The sequence below is a fragment of the Castor canadensis genome, chromosome 4, assembly GCF_047511655.1.
Source record: "Castor canadensis chromosome 4, mCasCan1.hap1v2, whole genome shotgun sequence".
Classification (NCBI taxonomy): domain Eukaryota; kingdom Metazoa; phylum Chordata; class Mammalia; order Rodentia; family Castoridae; genus Castor; species Castor canadensis.
The window spans coordinates 117,617,940-117,637,787 of record NC_133389.1 but is presented as its reverse complement, the minus strand read 5'-3'; the positions used below and the strand labels follow the sequence as shown (position 1 = coordinate 117,637,787).

The 19,848-nt window shown below is 34.7% G+C and overlaps 1 protein-coding gene across 2 annotated transcripts in view; it reads left to right on the top strand.

Moving 5' to 3' along the window:
- Positions 1-19,848, top strand: part of Fign (fidgetin, microtubule severing factor) — a 376,464-nt gene that overhangs the window by 310,394 nt on the left and 46,222 nt on the right. Inside the window, exon 3 of one of the 2 annotated variants that reach the window (XR_012447225.1) lies at positions 16,855-17,083. The exons of the other annotated variant lie outside the window; for it this stretch is intronic. The gene's annotated coding sequence lies outside the window, so the exon portion shown is untranslated. Of the gene's footprint in view, positions 1-16,854; positions 17,084-19,848 lie in introns of those variants that run through there. 2 annotated transcript variants of the gene reach the window in all.

The following is a 19,848-nucleotide window of genomic DNA, read 5'->3' as shown; positions in this document are numbered from 1 at the left end:
GCTAGAATTTCTCTTTCATGCAAACAACAGAAGTAAATTGAATTACATAAAAAGAAGCTACACACTGACTCCCAGCAGTGTGTTTTGACAAAACATTTTGTCTCCTTAAATGATTTCAGATGCTATAGTCAAAAGCCTTGACTGCAAATAATGGGTTCATAAAACCTATCTTTAAAATTTTACCTGACAGTAATGCCGTGCAAATATCTGCACTTCTAGTTCACTTTCTCCACTTGTTTACATCAGGATTTTAATGGAGTGGCTGTCACAGAACAACAGCTAAAGGCCACTGCTTGATAAGTTGCTATAAAAACACAGTGTTTAAAATGAGAATTTCCTTCTTAAATTCAGCCATCATAAAAGGTGATGGTAGTGGTGGTGGCTAGAAAAATATTGAAGAAACATGTTTTCTTGGAAGACCTCAATTAAATTCTCAGAGTTAAGTGACATTCTAAATAGCAATGACTTTCAGATTCTGAGTTTTTAGTTGCTAACACAGCACACAATAAAAAGTACCTCACATAATAGGTCCTCAACAAATGTATTCCTTCAATAATTATACCACGTGTTTTTTAAAAATGTAGCCTCAAAAAGCCTGAATTTTGATCTACCATATTTAATTCCAATAAATAAAAGAATGAACTATTTCTACAATTAAATGTATTAGTAGTTTAAAAAACCTAAGTATGCGTGGAATGTTTTGCTTATTTGTTCTAAAATCCTTTCTGGGAGGAAACAAATTAGATCTTAAATGATAAACAAAATTTATTTAAATGGGTTACATTTTATAGAAATTATCTCATTTAACTTCATGAGTATTGAGGTAGGGTTACTTATGAAGACTGAAAACTATTCTATTTCTCAAAATTGTTTTTTTTTTGTTATTTAGCTAACATGTCATCTAATTATAATACCATGATAGCTTGGCAATACATAATAATTCATGGAATTATTTTTGTTTCTTCTCAACACAATGTTTGGATGTGGGTTTATTTCTCATTGAGAACCTGTCTCTGTGTCTAATGCTCTATTCTTCTAAAAAAAAAAAACTCTGCAGGTTCTTTTACTATCACATCTTCAGCTTCAGTTTTAACAAGGTGAACTCCACATCTGCTTTAGTTTGATTTTCTACTTCTGTGAAACAAACAGTAACAGTTTTAGCATTATCTATTTTTAGAGAACTTGAAATTATCTATCATTTTAAAATATCAAGCACCATAGTTGCTATCACAAAAAGAATTTGAAAATGCCAAAGACTAACCCTAGCCCCTCATATATCTTGTCAACACTACACTTCCATTTTATTTCCTGCCTTCAAAATGTTTGTATGAATTCCTAATCATTTCAATCTGTGTTCTTCTTCAAGACTACCTTTTTCCCAAAGAAACTTGTTTCTTTACAGAAACTCTCATGGCAGTGTTAAATGTGAATTGATTCTAATGTCATTCTCTTTCCTGGCAAACTCCTTTTACAATGTTAGAGAACTTTGACAGATTAAAAATTTTAAGATGATTTTACTTCTCTTTTATTTTAAATAAATTAAATTATCTGTCTTGTATTCTCTTGCTCGTTTTGTTTCATAGAGTCTATAATTTGCAAATAGGAAGGAAATTAGATTTTGGACTGAAATGAGATGATATTTCAGAGATTATGGCATCCCCTGATATTAAGGACTTACTATATTGAAGAAGAAATGACGATCCATTTTTCAGCAGTCTTATTTCATACCATTGCCTTATGGATGTGTTCCAAGTCCATATTATAGCTACAAAGTCCCTAGCAAAAGCATCTATGAATAAGCATGTGTATACTCTTGAATCTTGAGGTTGAGGCAGCATAAAAGGCTCAACCCTGAAACTATTTTGCCATTTAGAGTGTATCGTTTTTTCACTGCAGGGGAAACTTCTGAAAATATTGAATTTAGCATTCTCATAGGAGTGCTTGTTTGCTCTCTTGCTTAGGAAAAATGTTAGAGCAACTCTCATACTTAGGCTATTTCTGAGAAGTATACTACAGAATGTTAGAACTGGCATGTATCTTAGATTTGATTTAGTTAATCAGAGGGAATACATTTGCCTTCACTACTCTTGGGGAAATCCAAGATGCAAATAAATAGGAGGACCTGATTTATTCTCCTGTCTATTTTCCTCATATTTGAGAAACCAAAAATGGACAGTCATTTTTAAGCCTGGACTCGACTCTGAATGCAAGTGAGACAAAACCATAACACACCTCCTATCTCTATTTGATTTTTAAGATCATGAATTCTTCTACAATGCTCCAGTCTTCTATTTACCCCAGGCCAAGGGCTCTCATTGTTTGCAAGTCATTAGGAACATGAGATGGAGCAAAGAAGTATGTTAAAATCCATTGGATACTATAACCATGAGCAAATCCTTTAAACTGTAATTTTATCATCTGTAAAGTGAGGATAACAATGATATTTGTAGGATAGTTTGAGGAATTTAATTTACTACTTCCTGGAATGCATTTATATGAACTCAAAAATGAAAATAAATATTAAACATTAACATTACATTTAACTACAATGTCACTTGCAAATGTGTATAGAAGTGAAGATGGGTGGTTAATCTATAGTTTATTGCTTCTCAGAAATCAGTAATATAGGGTTCTTCTTTAAAATTTAAATTTTTAAGGTCTGGGGTACAGCTCAGTGGGAAGGTGCTTGCCTGGTATGTTGGAGACCTGGGTTTGGTCCCCAGTACTACAAATAAACAAACAAACAAATAGATAAATAAATATATATATACATGACATATTATTCAGAGGGAAATCTTCTCATTTTTGATCACATTAATAAACATGTAATTTATTATGCTAGGTGCCTTGTCATGTGACTTGTATGAGGAATTTTAAAGTCATACCATAGGAAGAGGAAGCAAAATGGTAGGTACTTGCCAGGGCTTGGATTGGAGTGGGGAGGAAATGAAGACATGCTTGTAAATGGGTAAAAAGTTTCAGTTATGAGATGGGTAAACTCTGATAATCAGATGTGCAGCATAGTGACTATGGTTAATACTGTATTGTGTAATTGAAGTTGCTGAAGAGAGTAACTGTAAGTGTTTTAAACACGCACACATACACACACACAACTATATGAGGTGATGGTTGTGTTAATTACTTAATTAACTTGACCCTGGTAAACACTGTGGTAATACCGTAAATGATCACCTTGTATACTTTAAGTATATACAATTTTTCTTGTAAATTCTACCTCAATAAAACTGGGCAGAAAAAAGTCAGTACAATCTCACCAGATGGAAATCCAGAGGCTGGCAGCCTTTTTGGAAGCTTTATGAGAGCAACTGCTTCCTGCATTCTGCCAATTACGACTTTGTCAAGGTTTAGTTTTAAGATTTTGTAGGCGTCATAAAATTACATTGTGTTTAAAATGCTATTCCTCTTTCTATTGTCTAGGAATGTTTCTGGAATATATAGCTCATGATGCATTTGTCTAAATGCATCAGCTTTGGTGAGTTGTAGTTTTCAAGGAGTTTGCTATTTCATGATCATTTAAAAATTTATAGGCATAAAGTTATGATGTCTTTTTATTTTTTGTAGAATGTATTATGAGGTCACTCTTAAGTAGTCTGTATCTTTTCTCTTTCATTCTTAACTGTATTTGCTAAATTTTGTTAATTTTATTACATTTTTTGTAAACCAACTTTTAACTTGATTTTCACTCTTTGCTTTTTAATTAATATTATTAATTTATTGATTACACTTTTTTTGACTGGGCTGGGTCGCAAAGCTTTAAGCTATGAGTCTAGGAGGCTCAGGTCTGCTCCATGTGTCTACATTCTGGGGCACGTATTACAGCCCATTCTGGAGTAGCACCTACCCAAGGGAAGGTCTTCTTATAGTGACAGCAGAAGTGCAAGGGGGTATACTTAACCTGCAATCACATTTTAGATGCCTTCTTACATTGCTTCTGCTAATATCCCATAGGTAAAGTTGGTCATATCAATGAGCCGAAAGAAAAAAGTGGCACAAATGTATTTGGCTTGTAGGAGAAACTCAAAAGGTACAAGGTGAAACTGTAAAAGTTGTGAATGGTGAGGAAGTTGACAAATAATTCAATTCAATATAGAATCATTTAAAAAAATGTACTTTTTCCAGACACCTGAGATTATAAATATACATATGGACCCCAGTGTGAGAAAAAATTATATAGCTGACTTTCTCATTTTTTTCCTACTAATGAGTTTCAGTCAGATACAGAGGATTTGTAATGCAAGTATGTTAGAATTAAGCTTGAGTATTTTTAAGTAACTTTCATTTAAAAAATAACTTTTTAGAAGATGAGTTACAGCCCATGTCCCACATTTATACACTAGTAGAAATTTTTTTTAATGTATGAATAACATCCCAAACTCCTCTTTATGATTACTCTCTGGGTCTTCAAATGATGGACATTTTAATTTGGGATATTAAAAGAGAGGGATATTTAGGAGTAGTCAAACAAACCTTAACAAATTTGGGGGATTTGGGACTTCGAGAAAACAATACAAATGTACCAGCTTTAGAGATACATAAGGATGAAGGCTGTAGGCAGGTGAGTTGTTCTCAGAGATATCAAAGAAAACCATTGAACAATTTTGCCTGATAAAAACTTAGTTACCTTAACTATCATGACAATATTTTATGAGCTTTAAAATGTTCCCCCATTGAAAACATTTATATCTAAAACCATTTAAAAATTCTTTGTGCGTCTTTTCCTAAACAGGTATAGGAAGCCACATTTTGAAAATCAAATTCAATTTTCCTTGGCTTCAATTAAAGTATCAATGATGTTCATCTGCTATTTCTGATTGAGTTTAATTGGCAACAGTTCTTACCACCTTCATTTTAAATTCTCTGATGCTCCTCTTCCTTGCCAAATAAGTTAATAATATATAAGCAACATTTTAAAAACAATGAAGGCGGGGTTTACTTGTAAAAGGAGAGCTGAGAACCCTTATTATTGCTGTATCAAAAGCTTCTGATCCCTGGGGGAGGAAATCAATTAAAGATTACATTACAAAAAGCAACAACTTATACTTTAAAAATATATTAGAGAAAAAAATCCAAGATATTTAATGAATTAGCATGTCATAATTTTAACAGGAATTATGAATTTTGGTTCATATATGCAGTTCAAATAGATCCTTAACTTAAAAGGTTAAAAGAATAAATTATCAAAAACACAGATATAAAAAATAAAAATGTGGCTAAGAGCATGAAAGGGAGCAGGCAAAAAAGGAGATGAGAGTGGGGCACACTTAACATGAGGGAGAAATTTTACAAATTAATCATAATGGGAGAGAGAAGAATCTATCAATCAAATGGATTGAGAGAGGATGGAGAGAGCTAGGATGCAGAGAATTTGAAGTATGGAAGCACAGCTCCAATGAGACCACCCCTTTTTCAGCAGTGAGTTAGAGTATGATCACCTCTGATCTAGAGATTATTAAAATTTGATCAGTGGTTTAACCACTGTTCTGAAACTTTCACCTACTTTAATCTCCTTAATGCTGTTCAAGGTAATCTTCAGCCAAAATAATGGGAAGGAATTATTCTCAGGATTGCAGCGACTGAAATGAGAGCAATATACAGTTAAGAGTTTGTAACTCCAAGGCTGTGAGTTCATAGTACTCACTTTAAAGAGTTCTGGCAAATAATTTTTGTCATGTGAATGTTTTGCAGCCTTGATTCTGTTTTTCTTTAGTGGTGCATAGCATTCCCTTTAAAAACTTTAGCTCTTCTCAGATTTTTTTCGGTAACAGAAAATAAAAGGCATCCAGTGTGTAACAATTAAATGTTTTTTTTCAAATCGTGGGTCTTGATCTCTTAAAAATCAGTGAGTTGATTTTTTTAATGAGTTTCAATACCCAAAATTTAAAAATTATGTAGAATAGGAAATGTCAGAGTGTCTAGGCATGGTGGTTCATACCTATATCCCAGAATTTGGGAGCTGAGGCATGAGAGTCACAAGTTCTAGGCCAGCCTTACTACCATAGTAAGTTCAAGACAAGCCTGGATTATGTATGGTTTTCTCACTATGTAGTGAGACCCAGTCTCAGAAAAAAATAAAAGAAAAAAGTCAGAGAGTGTCACATTTAGTAATGGCTAATACTGCTTTGTGAAACCTTTGCTACATGTGTTTTAGATAGGTGTGGAGATTGTTTTTTATAATGCATTTTTAATTGTGAGCTATATTGGTTTGCTAGGGCTGCCAAAGGAAAGCACCACCAGTTGTTCAGGTAAGCATCATAAATTTATTGTCTTATAGTTCTAGTGGTTAGGAATCTGATATCAATGTATCCATACTTTCTTCCTCCTGGTGCTTTGCTGGCAATCCTTGGCATTCCTTGGCTTGTGTGTGTATATCCCTCTGATCTCTGTCTTCATATTCACATGGTCTTCTTCTTGTGCGCATGTCTCTGTGTCCAAAGTTTTCCTTTCTTGTAAGGACACAGTCATATTAGATTAGGGTTCACTCTAATGGTCTTATTTTTAACTGGATAATTTTTGAGAACCATTTTTCCAAATGAGGCCACATCATTACTACTGGGAGGCAGGACTTCAACATCTTTTTCAAGTACCCAGTTTATTCCATCACATGGGTCATGGTCAAATAGTTTGAAAACTTCCATAAAGGCATTCCTTGTCCACACAAAGCCTTGACCCTTAAAACCAAGCTATTCACAATGGGCAAAATTGCATATTGATTTGAAGATGCAGCATGTTATAGAGTACTGATTTGGGGTGGTCCTTTCTGACCCTAACCAACACAGGCAAATAATTTGTACGATTCTAATTACATGTCTTTCTTTTTATTTAGGTAACTGATGCACACTTTTCAAGGTGTTTAGAAAACTAATAAGGAAGCCAAATAATGATCTTTAATGTTATATTTTTGTCTACCTAAGTCTACTTTTAATTGGTTTTTGAGGGCATAAGCAATATTTATGTAAAAGTTTAACAATTTATTAAAATACACTATTGAAATGTAAGTATTTTATTAATCATGATATACTCTGTAATACTGGGTTCCTGGGCGGGAGCTATACAGATGCAGGATATTTACACCTAGCTGCATATATTTGTTTCCTAATTCTTAATCACACTACTGTATGAAGTCATCAGTTTTCTGACAACTATCTGTTTAGATGTCACTCACTCCTTCCACCCCATCTGGCTGAAATTAAAATATTGACAGAAATAATTTTTTCATGGAAAGCAGAAAAGCTAATAGGGGTGATGAAACTAGATTGGTTTTTGCATGCATTGCCCCTGACAATACTGTGACAATTTTTAGTTTCTTCCTCAAGTCATGGAGTAATACATTAAAATAAAATATAAAGCAAAGAGTTGAGCAGAGTATAAGCTTAGTTTCTTCTGGTGGACTTAAAATATTCTTATGAAGAAAAACAAACACACAAAATCAAAACAAGCTGCTTAACAGTATCTCTTGTATCTTGTACTGACTGTGTGCAGTTAGAAGAGTGGTATTCATGAAACTCAAAGGTTATTCTGCCCTTTTAAAAAGCATGTAATGACAATATCATAGGTAAAATATAAGAAAGGAATAGTAACAACACAATGTAGAAAATTTCAAAAAGCATTAAAATATATATACCAAGTAAAAATTCATTTTGAAATTCTTAATAAACCTAACATATTCTTTATTGATAATGACAAGAAAAATAAAAGAAACAAGAAAAATAATGAAATAGTTTACCTTGTATACTAAGGTATGGAAGAGTGTTTTAAAATTGAATTACAAATACCTGTTACAGAGAATACCTGATGCCTGAATAACTTAAAGACCTTACTGACATCATTCCAACATCACTCTCCTAAGCCTCATCGCTGGCCTTATCTCTCCTTATACCTTATAGAGTCTTTTCTGTCCTGGGCACATCTGGCGCTGGTTTCCTTCTCTTCTTATAGATGTGTATTCATTCTTTCACATCCAGATTTAAGCTTAGCTTTCCTTGAAACCTTTCATGACCAATGTCATCATACCACCACTAAGAATTAGTCACTTCTTTAGCTGTTTCTATCTTTTCATACCTCTCTTACTACAACATTATCATATTGAATTATGGTTAAGTTTTTTATGAATATATTTTCAAACCTAGGCAATATGGTCCTAAAAAACAGATGGTGACTGTGTCTTAGTAATATTTTTTTATTACTAAAGCTTAGAACATGTAAGTCAACAATAGAAATGCATTGACTTTTATGGGTATTTTGTATTTTGTGCTGCAGTTGCAGCAGTATACTTTAGATGTAGTAAAAAATTTGCAGAGCTAATGACAACTGTCCACAGCTTGTTTTTCACTCTGGGTCAGTCCATTCTGTTCAACTTGTGAGAGGCTTTAGGAAAACAATAACAGCAAACACCACCACGACCACCACAAACATACAGGATTTTTCTCAGTGCATTCTATCTCCTTCCTTGTATTGTTCTTTTTTTCCTAGCTTTCTGTCAACTTCCAGCAAAGCTTTGTTTCAAACATATAACATTTCTCTCCTGCCACTGAGCATTTTAAACCACCTTAGCATCTATAGATTCTTACTTTATTGCCATATTCCTTGGCCAACTGCATCTCAACTCCTAGGGTACAGTCATACTATGGCACAGTCACTGTTTTTTTTTTTTTTCTTTTTGAAAGGTTAGAGCAGTGTTTCATTCATTACATTTGCACAGTAATGTTTTTACTTGCATTGTAGATTTTTATGCTGGGCTCTGTGTTATAGATTGAGGTGAGGCAGAAGTGCTCAAAACCTAGTGAGTATTGTGGGAGCAAGGTGCTTTAGTAATTGGATAAGCATGGTTCATTCTGATGGGATGGTAGTGGTGGCAGGGTAGCAGAGAAGGAAGTGGGGTGCAGAAAATGTTTAACAGAAAAAGTGATATTTGAATAGGGCTTAAAGTTAAAGGAGGAGGTTACAAACTTGACTGTAGGCCTTTAGGACAGAGGGAAGAGTATGTTAAAAAAAAAAAGCATAGAGTTGTAAAAAGGCTTACGTTATTGGGAAAGGAATTGAGTATGATTAGATCAGATACTCAGACTGTTCATCCAGAGATCAAATAACAGATGATGCTATTTCAGTGTTGGTGTACCATTCCCAGGCTAGGAAAGAATCCTGATTTTCCACATGATTCTTAGTTCAGAAACCCCAGCACACCAAGCATGCCATTCTGAGGAGTCAGAGGTAAAACACATTCACTGACTGCATAAGCTGAGTACAAAACTCTGCACATTTTTTAAGGCAGGCTCCCTCTTCCCTTGTTGACTACAGTTCAAGACAATGAAGCCTGAGAAAAAGGTGAAGCCCACGAAAGTAGTGACTTGCCCAAGGTCATACAACTTATTAGTGAAAGAGCAGGTGCTGGAACTAGGATTTCTGGCTCTCAAGACTGTCAGTTCCTTTGTATTTTGTGTTGATCCTGTCAAATAGAAGTATGTGCTGGCATGTGAGAGGAATGCCTGAGAATCTCAACACATAGCAAAAAAATAATAAGTTTCCTGACAAGTTTTGAAATGAAGTAATTTCATTTCACTTTTTTTTTTGGCCTGACTTGTCTTAAATTTTTACTTTTCCTGGATTTCCCAAACTGCAAGCTATATTGAGCTTTGAAAAAGAAAAATTCCATTCTTCTTTGTTTATTTGGTTACCATCTCTAGTGCCCATTAGTTTTGATCTGGTTGACACTATCTGGTATTCCTTCTATAATCAATCAGGTTTAAGGCAACCCCAGCTAGGGTGTCAGTGACACAGCCAGAGCACACTCAAAGCGGGGATTGAAGACACTTCAGAGCAGGGGATTTCTATAAACAGGTGGGTAGGATTAAAAGAAGCTAACCAATGATTGGAAATCATCTTGGGATAAGTGACAGTAAGGAAGACACTAACTACCTGGGTCTTAACGAGAGAAGGAGCTGGTATAGGACTCAGGAGAGCATGCTTATAGATTTAGGAGACAGCACCAGGTATAAACTCCTTCTATTGTTACTTACATCTAAGAATCTAGTCATTGCTGATCAGAGATGCAGCAGGCATGTAGCCAGGTACTAAATACCCAAAATCCAATGTATTCTCCCTTCAGACATCCTCAATGCCTCAGTTTCACTAAACACCACAGAAACTCAGAGAATGAGGTGACACAAGTTAGCCTGGAAGAATATAGGAAGGATCCATAGAGAGGAATGCAGAATATCTAGCATGGAACAAATACACATTCATCTTTCCTGCCCCAGCCCAGGATCTCTGCAATTCTCCTATTTTACATCCCTTTCTGGAGGTACAACTCTACAAACTGCTCTGATTTCAAAAAGTTTACCTAACACTACTGGGAGAATTATGTAAATATGAATAGTTTGGCTGAGCAGTGACTAAGGAGAGAAGGAAACATGACCTCCATCTGCAAGCAGTGGTGGGAATGGAAATGATTTCCTCTGGGAACTCAGCTGGGATTACTGTTAAATCATTTGTATACTGTTAAATGAGTTGCGTGCTGGTGGGGCATAGAGGTCTTGGAACTGTGTTTGCCGGTTTTCTCCCTACCTCCGTCATTGTCTACAAGCATTTGAAAGGTTGAAAAAACAGCAAGAGAAGGTTCTGATTCAAGGTGATAGAACCATATGTAGCAAGGTAAAATTAGAAAAAAGATATTGGAAGTTAAAAATGTGAAAGTGTTCATGGCAGCAGAAGTTAATCTTTTATTAAAATATTCTAAAGGAATAAAATTTAGGGAAAGCACTTCCTTTGCATATTTAATCTCAGTGTGAGCAGAGCTCTAAAAATTTACTGTTGAATGTAATTTTGTGGATAAAAATACCATATAGTTTATTTCATCTTTGCATATGTAACAAGTACACTTAGCAAGATTAATAAGCTTTAACAAGATTCATATTTTGATATGGCTAATTGATATTTACTTTTATCATCCTAAATATAATTTTTGATACTGAATATTTTTAAATCTCTGAAGATAAAAATAATTTTCCCCCTTAGGTAAAATGCTGAATATGTAGATTTTTTTTAAACCTAGTTTAATAAACATTTTATGAAAAGGGGTTCTGATACAAGACTTGCTTTGAAGTAATATATTTAAAGCATAATATAAGCTTTCCTATTAAAATTTCAATTATATTAAGACACATTGTGTCCCTACTAAAATAATATTTTCGCTGTTTAAGACTTTTCTGCCTAATCCGATGAGGTCTTAATGGGCAAAGACTATCCATTATATTTCATTTCTCATACACACCCACCCAGCATAGTCCCTTGAACATAAACCGAACATAAATTACAGTATGAAATTGATTAGACAATGTTACTAATAGATAATGTTACTGATTATACTGTTAGATGCTATTCTAAGAACACTCAGTGGGTCAGTCCATTTAAATTTCCTGAAAATTGTATGAGACATTTCTGTCTTTGTGGATGAGCAAACTGAGGCTTGGGAGGCTATAAAACCTACTTAAGGCTAGGCAAACTCTGAGTGGTAGAGCCAAGATTCAAATTTGAGAAACTGAATCCCAAGCTGATTTTTTTTAACATGATGCCATATCTTAAAGACTAAGATAAAATGGGGATAGCACATAGCTGCTGCGAATACCAGGGCTTCAGGTTTCCAACTGAGAATTCTGTATGAAGAAAATATGATAAAATTTATGCTTGACGAAGATGGGGCAATGTCTTTGTTACAGTTCATAAAAGGCAGGCAGGAAAAAAAGTAGTTTTGCCTTTTAGCTTGATGCATTTTTACTTAATATTAGTTCAAAATCTAAAATATACTATTACTATATTCTATAATAATTTAAAAACCCTCTTAAAAAACCATTACTCAAATAAGATTTTCTGTGGACACTTAATCTATAAATTATATTATGGGGTTTAAAGTAGTTTTACTTATGATACTGGGACAAAAAGTAGTTTCTGGAAGAAGTGCTCCTAGAAAGAATGAAAACAACAAACCCTCTCTTTAATAGCTTCTTCCTTTTTCATATCTAGTAGACAGCAAGTTTGCTAACCAGGACAGGCTAAATGATATAACAAACAATTGCAAAATTTAAATGGCATTGCAAATCAAAGGCTTTCCCCCACACTTTCTTATCTTAAAATGAGACATGTGATGCCAGGATAGCAGAGTCTCTGTAGCACAAAATTATTTAGAAGAGCCAAGCTGATGGAGGCCCCATTATTTTCAATGCAGAGATTTAAGTCTAACCAGCAAATCAGAGAGAAAGCAGGAAGGCACATTCATTTTTTAGCTGCTTCAGCATGGAAGTGACTAGTCACTTTACCTTACATTTCATTGGTGAGAAAAGTCACATGACTCCTTCCTGACACAAAGGGCTGGGAACATGGTAATTTTGCTGTAATTTTGAGTGGTTAGCATCTCTGCCACAAGGACAGAGGAAAAAAAAAAGTTAAAATTTAAACATGTTTTGAGTAAAGTAGCATCCTAAGTACTCAACATACAAAGACTAGTGCTTTTTTTTCTTTTTAATTGTTGTGCCGGGTGGAGGTACATTATACCATTTACAAAAGCTCTTACAATGTATCAAACATATCACACTTGAATTCACCCTGTCCACTGCTATCTTTCATTACCCTCCCCATTCCTGGTACAGTTTCAACAGGTATCATTTTTGCATTTACATACATGTGTATACATTATTTGCCCTGTATTCATCCTCCTACCCCATTACCCTCCACCTTCTCCCCACCCTGCTCCAACTTTGAAGAAGAAAAAAACATAGAAGATAAAAAGAGAAGCATGGAGTTTTTGCTAGTTTGAGATAAAGATAACTACAGGGGATTTCCTTGTGTTGTTTTCATGAATATATGTACTACAACCCCAACTGGTTCATCTCTTCCAGTCCTCTTCACTCCTCCCTAGTCTACTTCCCATGGTGGCCCCGGTCAGTTTAAGATTTCTATATTCATTCCAGTACAGTAAGAAAATCAACCACATTTAAGTTGTTGTTCCCTTGCTCCATCCCTCTCGTTTGTGGTCTCCCTTTAGGGTGACCCATGTCCCATAATATTGCTGTATTTGTTTTAGGTCTTTGATCCATATATGAGGGAGAACATGCTATTTTTGGCCTTCTGAGGCTGACTAACGTCACATGATGATGTTCTCCAATTCCATCCATGCACCTGTGAATGACAAAATTTCTCTCTTCTTTGTAGCTGAATAAAATTCCATTAAGTGTAAATACTCCATTTTTAAATCCATTCTTCAGTTGTGGGGCATCTTGGCTGTTTCCATAGCTTGGGTTATGTGAATATTGTTGCAATAAACATGGGTGTGCAGGTGCCTCTGTAGTAACCTGAGTCATATTCCTTCAGATATAGCAGTAGGAGTGATATTGCTGGATTGTATGGCAGATCTATGTTTAGTTTTTTTTAAGGAGCTTCCATACTGCTTTCCATAGTGGTTGTACTAGTTTACATTTCTACCAACAGTGTATGAGGGTTCCCTTTTCCCTGCCTCCTTGCCAACACTTGTTGTTTGTTGGTGGTGTTCTTGATGATAGCTATTCTGACAGGAATGAGGTGAAATCTTAGTGTTCATTTGATTTCATTTCTTTTATGGCCAGTGATGGTGAGCATTTTTTCATGTATTTTTTAGCTATTTGGACTTTTTCCTTTGAAAAAATTCTGTTCAGTTCAGTTGCCCATTTCTTTATTGGGTAACTGATTTTATGGGAGTTTAGTTTTTTGAGCTCCCTGTACATTCTGGTCATCAACCCCTTGTATGATGTATAGCTAGCAAAGCTTTTTCCTATTCTGTGGGTGGTCTCTTCAATTTAGAGACCATTTCTTTTTTTGTGTAGAAGCTCTTAAATTTCATGTAGTCCCATTTGTCAATCTTTTCTCTTAGTTTCTGATCCAATTGAGTTCCACTAAAGAAGTCCTTGTCTATGCCTATTGCTTCCAGTGTGTTCTCTGTTCTTTTCTGCACTTGCATCAAGTTTCAGGTCTGATATTAAGGTACTTAATACACTTTGAGTTGATACTTGTACAGGGTGATAAACATGGATCTAGTTTCAGTTTTCTGCAGACAGATGTCTAGTTTTCCCAGCAACATTTATTGAAGAGACTATCTTTTTCTCCATTATATGTTTTTGGCACCTTTGTCAAAAATTAGGTGGGTGTAGCTGGGTGAATTCAATATCAGGTCCTCTATTCTGCTCCATTTGTCTTCATGTCTGTTTTTGTGCCAGTACCATGCTGTTTTTGTTGCTATAACTCTGTAGTATAATTTGAAGTCCGGTATTGTGATACCTCCAGCATTGCTCTTTTTGCTTAGTATTGCCTTGGCCATTCATGGTCTTTCTTGTTTCCAAATGAACTTTAAGGTTGATTTTTCAGTCTGTGTGATGGATTTTGATGGGACTTGCATTCAAACTTGGTTCTTGCTTTCAGTGAACTTTCTGTCTAGAAGTGGAATTTAGTTGAATAACTAAATATGAGGAAGGATAATAATTTAACTTACCAACTGTTTAAAGTATACCTGAAGGGTTCTAAATACTTTACAGCAATTAGCTCCATACATCAAGGATATTTTTACTATTGTGGTAGTTTTCCAATAAAGGAAAATATTTTGAAAATAATTTTAAGAGAGATGGGCCATTAGACAAATGGGAAATTAATATGAATGGAATTTTTTTCAGTCAGGAGAAGGCTTTTAAGACAGTACAAATACAAAGACTGGAGAAAGTAATGAAAGAAGTTTGAGAAAAAGATTGTGTGACTTGAATGAGGAAGGATCATTTTTTGGCTAGAGTATTTAATCTTTCTTTTCTTCTTTGTTTTTTTCTTCTTTTTTTTTGGTAGGTTTCTAACCATGGTACTTTATTGTCAACTTTTCATAAATACAATCAGCCTGTTGTATTCGTGTATTTACTATATGTACTTTTTGACCAAGCCTGGCCAAAAAATGAAATAAATTTTTAAAAATCAAAAGAAGTTTCAAAAGCAAAATATTTTAACTCCCACATGCACATTATACAGCTTATTTGACGATGAGATGCTGATGTTCTCAGTCAGTCTCAAGTTTTTATCATTTGTGTTTGAATTATTGTGTGATCTGCTGACTGTTTCCCTGTCTTTGGTTTTGTGACAATACAGTATGCCTCCCCAAAAGCAAATAATGCCCAAAAAGTAAAGTAAAAGCTAACGTACTTAATATATAAATGATATTACAGTTATCAAGTGAAACTTTTAGATTTATTGAAAAGCAAAAAGCAGAAGTTGGGCAGTGTTATAGGAAAAATGAATCAAGCATCTCAGCATACTACTGAACTCTAAGCACCCTGAGCATTCGTGGCTTCTCCTCAGTAGAACTCTCCTTGAAACCATATACCTATGCACACCAAGGGTCCACTGTGTGTAGTTTCAATTATTTTCCTCAAATAAAATCCAAATGTATAGTGATTTCACAGTGTATTGGAAAATTTTCAAACAGGAATTTGGGAACCAACAGTTTTCTGGCTCTGACTCTCACCCTTTTTTTTAATCTGGGGGATGACTCAGCCTCTTCCTTATATTTAAGATTGAGAAGTACAAATTACACAATTTCTACAGTCCATATTCATTAGTGCTATAGATATTAAAATGTCTGATTTTCTAGGATCTTAATACATAGTGATTTTTAAAAATAAATGCTTCATTTACCATCCTGTCTTTTTGGCAACCTCATGCTGTGTGCCAGATTAGTTTTAAGATGCAAATGTTTATGTTTGTATTCTGTATATGTACATATTATTTCCAAGTCTGAGCTTAAATATTTGGATATAAACTGATCTTGCTATACCATTAACCTTTCTTATCACACATTTCATTGACTTTCTGTTTTGTTTACAGGGCAAGTTTTTTCACAGTTATAATTTGGCAATGGGATCATGGAGAATTTTAGGATTTGAAGAAATCCATGGGAACAATGAGTGGGAGTGTGTTTTCCTAAAATTAATAGAAGCAATTTAAAAATCAGAATGACAATAATGTTAAGAAATAGCACACTTTATTGATGAAAGGTTCTGTGACTATTTTAATAGAAGATGAAAATTAGAAATAAAATTATTTAGAACTTGGCTGTGAAAAGCAAATGCTATTTCATCTATTTTCTTTAGTTAAGGAACGTAATTGTTTTATCTATTAAATTAATCTGGAGCATGCTACTATCAACCTACCATACAAAAAAGGAGTCTATGAAAACTTCAGTTGTTTAGATCACAGCATGACAACATCCCCCGTGTAGTTTTATAATTCTCAATTAAAATGAGTAATTTAGCAAAAGAACAAGTCTCATGAGGGAAGATGCCAAAAAAGGAAACCTAGTGTTAAAGAAATATTTTTCCATAGTAATGATTGGTGATGCTCCCAACATACCTATGTGTACATTCTTTAATTTTCATCTTAATGTAGGAATACATATATGAATTCAGGAACAAAATTTAAGAAGGACAATTATTGAATTACTCCCTGTATTTTTCTGTTAAGATTATCTTATCTGATGAACCTATCTTTTGGCTATTTGTGTTGTAATTAGAAGTATGTGTATTACCAGATGTATAGGAGCTATGAATTCTTTTGCTTTTAATTACATACATCCTATATGTGTTCCTAATATTTGTCTGTCATTCCACTTAGGGTTTGCAAAAAATGTTTAATTTATTTCCCAGAATAATTCTGTGTTGTTTAAGTAAATGAGGTGACTTGGCTAAAGTCATAAATGTTACAAATGTTCATGATATGAACTGAACTCTTTTCAAAGTATAATTAGGCATTTGCTCATTCATGGTTTTTAATTTTTGACAGAGAGTGTTGCACAACTCAAACACTTTTGAGAGCTTAGTTCCTGAATCAAGTTAAAGAGACATCAAGGACATCATTGGTTATGGAGAACACTTGGTGAGACCTAGACGACACCGTCTTCACAGCCTTCCCAGTAAATAAACTTCCTGTGAATCCAGATGTTTTGGACCTGAGACAAAATCTTCAGTTGAAAGTGCAAAACATCTCCTAAGCAATAAAAACTGATTATGATCGTGACAATTAATACTTTAGTTTCAATTATTCTTCAGGTCTTATTTCCAAATACAGCCCCAAAGGCATGGAATGTAGGGTTGGGAATTAAAGTAATGAATCAAATTATTTACAAGACTTGAGGATGCATGAGAGTGAAGAGCTAAGAGTATGTCAAAATGAGTTTCTGTCATGGTCACTACTTGTATGGAACATTTATTGTGAATGAATAAAACATTGGTGGTTAAATTACATATATATATACATATATATACACACATACATATATGTGTATATATATATACATACATATATATGTATATACATATATATATATATGTATATACACATATATATATGTATATACACATATATATATGTATATACACATATATGTATGTATATATTAGCACCCTTTTCCAATGATTGATGTCACCTCTAGCTAGGATACAAAAGTTGCTGAGAGGAGTATGAGCCAGACATTAGCCCCATACATTCTTCCTTAGCTGAGTACCTTTTTACACAAACTAAAAAGCCAAGAATTTCATGATGCCATTGGGCCCTTGAAAGTGGAAGAAGAGTGTGCTTATTATAGAATAAGGGCCAATGTTATTAAAGGCTGATCCTTAATCTTTGAGGGATGCTAGGAGCATGGAGTTCTAGCAATTTTACACTGCTAGAGGATCACTGAGGCCTAACTGAGTCTAATGTAGAAATTAGGAAATTTAGTCCAGGCAGAATCATGGTCACTTAAAGATAGTATTAGCTGTATATTATCAACTAAAAGTGGATTAAGGACCTTAAAATCAGACTCGAAACTTTGCAGCTAGTACAGGAAAGAGCAGGGAATACACTGGAAGCAATAGATATAGGCAAGGACTTCCTCAGTAGAACTCAAGTGGCCCAGCAACTAAGAGAAAGGATGGACAAATGGACTACATGAAATTAAAAAGCTTCTACACAGGAAAAGAAATGGTCTCTAAAGTGAAGAAACCACCCACAGAGTGGGAGAAAATAGTTGGTAGCTATATAGCAGACAAAAGACTGATAACCAGAATACACAGGGAACTAAAAAAACTAAACTCCCCCAAAACTATTGAACCAATAAAGAAGTGAGCAACTGAACTAAACAGAAGCTTTTCAAAGGAAGAAGTCCAAATGGCCAAAAACCATAAGAAAAAATGCTCACCAACCCTGGCCATAAAGGAAGTGCAGATTAAATCCACACTAAGATTCCACCTCACTCCCATTAGAATAGCTAGCATCAAGAACACCACCAACAACAAATGTTGGCTAGGCTGAAGGGAAAAAGGAACCCTCATACACTGCTAGTGAGAATGTAAACTAGTACAACCACTTTGGAAAGCAGTATGGAAGCTTCTTAAAAAATTAAACACAGGTCTGCCACATAATCCAGCAATACCACTCTTGGGGTATTTCACACCCAATAGAAAGTGACACAGATTACTCCAGAGGCACTTGCACACCCATGTATATTGCAGCCCTATTCACAATAGCCAAATTATGGAAATAGTCAAGATGCTCCACTACCGAGGAATGGATTAAGAAAATGTGGTATTTATACACAATGGAATTTTACTCAGCCACAAAGAAGAATGAAATTTTGTAATTCACAAGAAAATGGATGGAACTGGAGAACATCACCTTAAGCAAAGTTAGCCAGGCTCAGAAGGCCAAACATGTTCTCCCTCATACACAGATTATAGACCTAAAACAAATGCATTAATATTATTGGACATCTGTCACACAATAAGGGAAGACAAGGCATGTGAGGAGAGGGAAAGGGAAGGAAATCTAAAATTTGAATGTGGTTAACATGCTCACCGTAGAGGAGCAAATATAGTAATCTTAAAGTGGCAGAGGCCACTATGGAAAGGTTATTAGGAAGTAGTGAAGAGGTCTGGTAGAGATAAACCAATGTGGGTTGTAATATACATGTGCATGGAAGCAATGCTAGGAATCTCTCAGTATAGCTGTCTTTATCTCAAACTAACAAACCACTATGTCTTTCTTATTATTTCTTATGTTTTCTCTTCAACAAAATCTGAGAAAAAGAGGAAGCAGGAAGCAGCCAGGTGACGGGGGTTGGGGGAGAGGGAGGAATGGGGAGGTGGTCCAAACAATGTATACACATGTGAGTAAAGATAAAAATGATAAAATAAAATTTTAAAAAATGGTGTCAGGATGATGTCACTTCTAAAATGGAGCATAGAAAATAATCTAGGTGTTCTTAGTTATGCAGTAAAAGAACACTAATCATTGCAGAATTTTAACATATCTGGATGGGCCACTATGGCCCATCAAAATCTAGAAACTAAGTATAGTTCAAATTACCCAATAAGGGCTCCAAGTTTCACCTTAAGTACCAGGCTTAGATAATTCTTTAACTTGTTAATAATATCATATAGACAGCTCTCCCATTATTACTTTATGCTGGTAGCTACAGTTTAATAAGTAAAAAAGGGACATATTTTCTTATATAAAAATATAAAACTATACAAATACTGAGAAAAAACCAATTAATTTATAATTTCACTAAGGGACATAAGCCTCATCCAAGACATATGTTCACTTCGTTTGTGTCCCAATTTAATTAAAATCAAGAACTACAGAGGTAGCAGGGCACTGGTGACTTATGCCTTATAACCCTAAGCCACTTGCAAAGCTGAGCTCAGGAGGGTCATGGCTTGAGGCCAGTCTGAGCAGTAAATTTGGAAAGCCCCATCTTATCAGAAAAGTTGTAGCTTCATGCCTGTCATCCCTGCT